This window comes from Sus scrofa, chromosome 8, assembly GCF_000003025.6.
Source record: "Sus scrofa isolate TJ Tabasco breed Duroc chromosome 8, Sscrofa11.1, whole genome shotgun sequence".
NCBI lineage: Eukaryota > Metazoa > Chordata > Mammalia > Artiodactyla > Suidae > Sus > Sus scrofa.
Window position 1 is genome coordinate 102,731,004 of NC_010450.4, and position 8,694 is coordinate 102,739,697.

Below are 8,694 nucleotides of genomic sequence, written 5' to 3' on the forward strand. Positions count from 1 at the left end.
ATTGTGGCAGAGGTATATAGAAGCTAGAAATTTCAGTGACTTCTGAAGATGAGAGCAATGTTTGATCACTATGTTCCCAAATACTCAATCAAAACATTTACTTCCACACAAAGTGATGCATAAAAGTTTTGAATAAAACCTAGAAGCTGGTAAATACATACAATTTTGTAGTGAATTTTTAAATATTTATATTTGATAATATTAGCTACTTTGTAAAATATAAAATTAGCATAAAAACATGCTCTATTGCAAATATTTCCACTAAAATATTTTATTTTAGTAGTAAAAATACCTACCACACTTTAAGGAAGAATGGAAATATGTTAATTTAGAATGGAGAGGCTTTGCTTGAGACTTAAAAGCAGGGCTAGGAGCATAATACATAAAAGAATGTGTTACATATTTCTGTTGTATTTCCAGTGATACAGGAGCCCAGTAATTATTACCACAAGCAAGAAAATTGACAATGGATAATTACCTAAAAAGGGAATTTTGTGTGTAAAAATAAAATTTAATGGGATGGATTAGATAATCTATGCAGCACAGCCTCCAATATACCAGATTCCACAAACTTTCAGTCCACTTTGGGATAAACTCATTAGACTGACCTACACTGGTGCCTTGAAAGCTATCCAGCACATTCATTTAGAGCTCAAACTCAAGAATTCATTCTGTGCTTTTTTAAAAAATAAAATAATGAAAACTCTGAGATGTTCTATTAATATAATCTTCATTTACCAAGTGTTTTAACACAAATCTATCCTGCAACTCTAGCTGGAAAGAGAAGAGATAAGGAAGACAGGGGAAGTGCAGTTTGGAGTAGCAGGGTTCTAGGCCAAATGCTCTTCTGGAAAAGTCCTAGAAATCTTGGGATAGTGTTGACTCAAATTCTTATGACTCTTGTGCACATTCAAAAAGGATGAAAACTTAAAATCCCAAGGAGGAGAGTGTCATGCATTCCTTTCCTACTTTCCCAGGCAGCTTGCTAGAGGAGCTGGTTAGAGCCATCTTTCTACCATAATGATTCTCAGCTACTTTCTCAAGTATGGTAGCCACAGTATTTTGCTATTAAACCTGCTTAGAGAGTCACTGTCCCACCTGGGATAAGGTTTGTAACAACCAAAAACATTGGGAGGCGGGTAGCACTGGGTAACTCCTTTCAGTTCAAGCTGCAGATCCAGGTGAAATTGTGCTTCTGCTTCTGCACAATATAGAAATACTGGTCCCTTAGAATGGTGTGGCCATTTTTCCTGGTGGTGGACACTGGCCAACACCCATAACTGAAAGAGGCGACTCTGTCCCAAGCATTGCTAACCCCAGAAAATCTGAGAAGCATGGGGTTCTGCAATTTCATGTCTCTTCTCCAGACTGTAAGAAAACCAGACAAGCAAACCAGCAAACCAACCAACAAGCAAAAAAACAAAACAAAAAACAAATGCTGGACAGAGTTTTGAGGATGAATGGATGAATATCATGTACTATTTGGCATTCTAGAAATCCAAGGAAGTTTATTCACAGCCTATTTCATGATGTGAGAGTAATACACAAATGATGCCCTCAGATTCTTAAATTGCATCCTGTCTGTCGTCTTGATACTAAGTAGCTATTGTAACACAATCCTTATTCAGGTAGAGATAATCCTGGCGAAACATGTCTCTGAAAGAAGGACCACTTGTCATATTTTCCCCCGTTTCTGAATGTCAGAGTTGGGACTTTCATTATCAGCTAGACACTTGATCCAGGAACATGCCTACACATAACAAAATAAGAAGAGAATTTCTAATTTAAAGCTCAATGAATATTTACTATTTATAGAAGCATTTCTATAGCAGTATGAATGAGCTCTTCTAGGAGGTTTGCAAATGTGAATTCCTTTCATCTTCGTAATAGCTTTTTGAGAGAAGGTACTTTTATGGTCTCTCTTTTACAGATGAAGAAACTGCCTGTTTTCTCATCAGGGCAGTTTCTTCATCTGGCAGAGACAGGATTCAAACCTGAGAAGTCTGAATTAGTTGTGTTGTGCTGATCTGTGCTGCCTCTAACATGTACTTGCTGAGACTGACTGTAAATTTATTCTGTGCTGGGGATCATGCACATATATGGGCTATACAGGAAGGTTACGTGGTAGGAGTGGATGGCCTCTATCTCCTCACGAAAAAAATTAGCCATTGCCTTTGACCAATGCAGCTAAAGGACTCTTCCCTTACATTAGTGCCTGTCCTATGCACTTCAGAGCTCTTGATAGAAATCAGAGAACTTCTCAGCCTTTGTTTATTCTTCTAAATTTGGTCTTTAAGCAGCATGCAATCAATTTCTTCAGAAAATGTTGCTTCCTTGCAAAGCACTGCACCGAATTCTGGCTTCCTGCCTTGCTTACCAAACTCAGGAATTTTGCATCTCCCAAACTGTCTAATCTGAATACCCTTGTGTCTGCAGTGATTTTTCAGCTACGGTATCTCTGCAGTCATTGGATTCTGCTGTGCTAATGGGCTACACAAACACTTTAATTTCCCTTTAGTCACAAGAACTATTTGCTACTCAGACTCAGAAATAAAAACTGATTTCCCATTCTATATATAACTTTATGGTATTTCCTGGAAAATGTAGCATCAGTAACTATTTTTGTAGAAGTACCTGAGAAATTACCTTGGAGGAGAATCTCTGTTTAAACCAGTAGCATGTGGGCTACACTATCATGAGAGCATCAGCAATTGTATGTTACTATCATCATAAACAAGTCCATGGTAATAATAAAAGCTTCTGAGTATAGTCTTCGCATGAATACACACACCATTCTGAGATGTGTCTCCCCTTACTTGTGGCTCCCTTGACAGAGCACCTGCACAAATGATCACTTACTCTTTCAATTTAGCAATTATTTATTGATTTGCATGGTTTTTAGGTCTTTCTCATAGTATGAGAATCCATAAAATAAGTATTATGAACGCAACACACACGCACCTCCCAAATTTGGCTCACAAAGCTCATACTCTCCAGCTGGTTTTATATTTGCTGGTAGATAGGTATCGTCAGTGGGTAGATTAGGCATTTATTATAAAAATGACCTATTTAATTAAATGAAACTCATTACTTAAAGCAAGGGAGTCATTATTTACATTAGTGATGCTTAAACTTGATTATCTATTAGAATCATCTAGGGAGACTTTACACTCTCCGATACTCAGGGTGCACCTGAATTACTTCTATTAGTAATTTAGGGGATGGGATCCAAGTGTCATACATCTTAAAGTTCCCCCAGAGATTCCAAAATGTGAGCTGAGTTTAGGAACTACTGATTTACAAGAAGATTTTTTTAATGGTATTATTGAACTAGACTTACAATAGCGAACACTTGTTATATTGTGCCTGCTAATATCAGGCACTGCTGAAAACGTTTTATGAATATAAATTCACCTGATCTTCACTATGATCTCATGATACTATTGGTATCTCCATGTTGTATTTGATGAAAATAAGGGCCGGAAATTAAGCGACTTGTTCAAAGTCACTCAGCATTGTTAGTGGCACAGGCATGATTTTTGTTCTATCAGTTTGGCTCGTAACCATTATTCTGCCTATTAAATGCTTATTTTTTAAATAGAGTAGTAGCAGTGGTTGCAGTAGGCATTCAATAGGCACAACTTTAAGTACTTTATATAAAGAAATACATTGATGATAATGAAACACTTTCTGAACAAATGCCGGCTCTTATTAAACGCTTGATTTAATTCAGTTCTTATTGTTTTACTCTCATACCTCTTTTTCTCTTGATATAACTCTAAACCACATACCATGTATAAGGGCCTTCAGCTTAAAACCATTTGTTAACACTGACAATGTACATTCCTATGAAATTCTTGTTAATGTAACCATTGCGCCTTTCATTCTCTTTAACAAGTGATTCCTCCCTGCCCCGCAAAAAAAGGAACAAACACACCTTTATGGCTTTTACCTGAGTAAAGTCCTCCAAGAGGGACACTTTCCTGCATTGCAGGCATTCTTACCCCACGCTAACTGCCTTCCCAACATCCCTAATTGACCCCCCTTTCAGTGTTTCTGAGACCCAGATTCAGCACAAAAACAAACTGCTCAGGGACCCACAAGAGCCAAGGAAGACAGCTTACCTTTGGCTGGTGTGTACCAGGAGGGAAGAGGGCTCTCCTAGCCTTAGGCCCCAGGAAGCGGGCAGCCTTTGACTCTCTCTTTGTCAGATCTCCTTCCACTCAGCCTCGTGATGACTGACTGGCAGGACTTGCTCATAGGAAGCCCTGGAGGTCCTGCAGCTGTAGCCACTTAACTGCAGCTGCTGCCAACATAGCCAGGCTAAGGGTCTCGAACTGTTTCTCCATGAAGGATGCTAAAAGTCACTCTGTTAAATTAGTACATAAATAGTCAGTGATCAGTCTGGCTTTTAGCTCACACTCAAATAGGCTGTTGACTTATGTCTATGATCACATTCCTTCTTTATACTAAGAATTGTCTCTGTTTTTCTCTTCTCCACACTTACCTTCATGTTTCACGCTCTGATGCAGACCCCAGCCTGAGATAATGGTCCTTTCTTATTACCTGCTGTCCCTCTGGGCTTTGTAGTTTAAGCCCCTAATATCAGCCCCAGCCTGGACTGGCCACCTGCTGCCAGATCTCACTGATACCCACATCCTGCTCTTGTGGCCCTTGGCTAGGCCCCTCAGAACCTATTTGCCAATTTCCCTGGAGGTCTTTCATTTTATTGTTTATAATTGCTGAAGCTTGTACCAGTGAGCTTTTCTGCCCCTCGGGTTTTTGTGTATTTCTGCTTGGTGCCCTTTTCTAGCCTGACCCACCCGAAATTCCATTTGAGCTGAGATTTAGCAGCCTTCTCTCCCTGGAGCTGGGATTTGTGATAAATTATTTGTAAGCACATGGAATTTTCTTTTTAATGAGCAGTGTCACAAGCTACTAGCGGTTTCCCCCACCTGTCTCAAAAAGGCCGGCACAGATTTCTCCTTTATTAAAAGGGCCAGATCCTTTTTAGTAAAATGTTTATAAAAACCACATGTACACAAGGCCTACCTGTAAGCAGGTGCACAGTACTTTTCTTAAGGTATCACTCTTTCCCAGGCACTCCGCATCCTCAATCTGCTTCGGCCATCACTGACCAGTCTCCAACCTAAGCTCCTCCTTCCCTTCATTCCTGCGTGCCCCGGATGAAAAATACACTCACAGCCCTCACCTGTGCGTTTCAATGCCTATTCTTTAGGCTGTGGCTATATATTAAAGTCACCTGAATCACTTTTAATTATACTAGAATCTCTGCAGGTGAGGCCTGGGCATTGGTGATATTAAGGGCTCCTCAGATGATTCTAATGTGCCTCCAAGCCTGACTTAGAGAAATTTAGGCTTCTGTTCTTTTCTAGGAAGGCCAAGAGGCTCAGAAGCAGGCTGTATCTAGCTTCCTATTATATTCCTAATTCATAACATAGCATGCAGAATATCTTGAGGATAATATATATTTTATGAATAAATAAATGGATATTCTTAAATATGTTTGTAACTTTTTCCTAAAGCTGGAGGCTATTTCTATCTACTAAACTCAATTGGCTAGAAAATTCAAATACTTCTAAACATGTCCACAACCAAATATAAAAATGTCATATTTTGATATTCCTGATCACCTATATTTGAAAATTCAAAATATTTCCATATATATGTATACATATATATTCATTGTAGGAAAGAATATATATATAATCAAAACAACTTAAAAAAAACTTGTGTTTATACCACCCAGAAACAACCACCGTTAACCCTTTATAATAACTCCATATACTATGCACACACATTATTGCATATATTAAATTAATCATATTATTTAATTATACCTTCAGCAATATATTGCATAAAATCTTAATTTTATTAAAACTTAACTTGTAGGGAGTTTCTATTGTGTCTCAGCTGGCTATGAACCCAACTGGTATCCATGAGGATGCGGGTTCTATCCCTGGCCTTGCTTAGTGAGTTGAGGATCCAGCATTGCTGTGAGCTGTGACGTAAGTCACAGACATGGCTCAGATCCCCAGTTACTGTGGCTGTAGTATAGGCCAGCAGCTGCAGCTCGGATTTAATTCCTAGACTGGGAAATTCCATATGCCGCAGGTGAGGCCATAAAAAGCAAAAAACAAACAAACAAACAAACTTGTAGACAAGTCGGCTAAACAAACATGAGGGAAGTTAAAACTTAAGTGTAAAAGTTCCCTAGAAGGGCCCTAAGAACTTTCTAATATTCAGCTACAATATCACTCTTGTGCTCCATTATTGGTGGAATCCTTAAATGGCATTTGTGTTTGAAAAAAATGAACCTTAGGAGACTGTAAAATTGAGAAAGTTACTCTCCAGAGACTAGATACAGGGATGAAGAAAGTATTTTAACAAAAGTGAAAACTTTTCCTGAGCGTTTTGAGTCTTAGCATTCTTTTAAGCCCATGTTTGCTTTTTAATTTTGACAGAATAAAATCACAGCTAGTGTTTATCAACTACTTTTTGTTAAGCATCATGCTAAATGATTTACATGAATTATCTTGCTTACTGCTCACAACAGAACCATTAAATAGGTATTGTAGTCCCCAGGCTATAACAAAGGAAAGAGAAGTTTAGGTTAAGAAAATTATCTGTGTTCTGTGGTTAGTGAGTGACAGCTGGGATTCACAAACAGGGTATTCTTTGAACATAGTTTTCAAATGTTAACCTAGCAATACATTAAAAAGTGTAGTACTTTGACAAAACTTGTTATTAATAAATAATCTCCCTCCCTTTATTAAGTTAATCTAGAGTTTTCTTGGAACTGGCCCCAACTTTATGATTTAATACTCCCTATTTTCCTTCTTGGAGAAATTAAGAATTTATTAATGTCAGTCTACACTGTTTTCTTAGTTTTCTGATTTCCTAAATATTCTCAGTGGTTGTTTTGGCTTGGTTGGTTAAATTAGCCCTTCGCATGCTCTACAGCTACACAATCTGTTGCTGACCTCTGCAGATCTAGAAGAGTCCACCTGAACCACAGGACATTGCAGGTGAGCCCCTTGATTGCCTAACCAATCCACTGACTGGTGGATATGCCGTGTCCGGAGCACATGGATCTCATTTCAATCAACAGCAGAAATTACCTCATTTATCTCAATTTAGAGCCATTTCCTATGCAGCACCTGTCCAAAGCCTGACAAATACAACTGATATTCAGGGCTGGTAACTTCTGACACATGAATAGTAATACATTCCCTAAGCTTTCTCCTATCAAGTCAAATCACCAGAAAGCAACATTCCTGTATTTTATTATTCTGGCTTTCCATACAAATCATTTATAGAACTATGACTTGAATTATACCCTCAGCTTGCATCCTTTGCTGTTATGAACGGCTACATACAGAATGTCCACTGCTACTGAAGATACCATCCATTATGTACTTCAGTGTTTCTTATATAAAGATGGAAGTGGTAAATTCCTCTCAGAGTTCAGAGTCAGAAAATACTTGGTCTTTTCCGACATACCAGTATGTTTCTTTTCTCTTTCGAGTAATGAGAACTGCAACACCTTATTTTTTCTTTTGACCATGACCCCTTCTTGTCAGCTGGTAGCTAAATAGTGTATTCAGATGCTGTGTCTTTCTGCAATCTATGTTCACTGGCGTAAGTACCTGCTTTTCTTCCTTCATTACCAACCTTATGCCTCCATGCCCTGCCTCTCCTTCTCTTTGTTTTGCCCTAATAGGTTTACAGCTTTTTGCTTACTAGTAAAAACAGCATGGGCTAAAGAGTCTAACTGCCTAGAATTCTGAGAAACAAACTAACAGTTTGTAGCTGTACAACCTTGAGCAACTTTCATAATATTATTTGTGTCTCCCCTTTTCGTTATGAGAATAATGAAAGTACATGCCTCATATGTTTGTTGTGAAAACAATAAAATAATGCAGATAAAGTATGTTTTAAATGATGTTACTATTAATGCAACTTTTCCAATTTTAAAAACTGTGGTCAAATACACATAGCATAAAATTTACTATGTTAAGGTGTACAGTCGAAGTGTGCAGTTCAGCAGTGTTAAGTACATTCATACTATTGTGCAACCAATCTCCAACATTCTTTACATCCTGCAAAACTGAAACTCTATACCTCAATAGCTCTCCATCCTCTCCTAGCCCTAACTCGTGGCAACCAACATTCTACTTTCTATCTCAATGAATTTGACTACTCAGACAAGTGGAACCACACAGTACTTGTATTTTTGTGACTGGTTTATTTCACTTAACACATTGTCCTCAAGCTTCATCCACATGGTAGCATGCATCAGAATTTCCTTCCTTTTTAAGGTTGAATTCTTAACCCCATAGTGTGCGTGTGTGTGTGTGTGTGTGTGTGTGTGTGTGTGTTTACATACCACACTTTTTTTGCCCACTTATCCATCAATGGACACTGGAGTTGTTTCCACCTTTTGGAATAATGCTGCTATAAACATGGGTGAATAAATATCTCTTCCTAACCTTGTTTTCAATTCTGTTGGATATATACCCAGAAGTGGAATTGCTAGATCATATGATAATTGCATTTTCAATTTTTTGAGGAATCACCATACTGTTTTTTAAAGTGGCTCTGCAATTTTACATTCCCACCAACAGTGTGCAATGGTTCCAATTTATTTACAGTTTCCCTAACACTTGTTAT

The 8,694-nt window shown here is 38.1% G+C and overlaps 1 long non-coding RNA gene across 1 annotated transcript; it reads right to left on the bottom strand.

The window, feature by feature from the left end:
• On the bottom strand, positions 249-5,207 carry LOC102157614. Its single transcript, XR_001308994.2, has 3 exons — positions 5,053-5,207; positions 4,125-4,369; positions 249-1,750 (listed from the first exon to the last, which is right to left on the bottom strand). It is a non-coding gene; the product is annotated as an uncharacterized LOC102157614 (long non-coding RNA).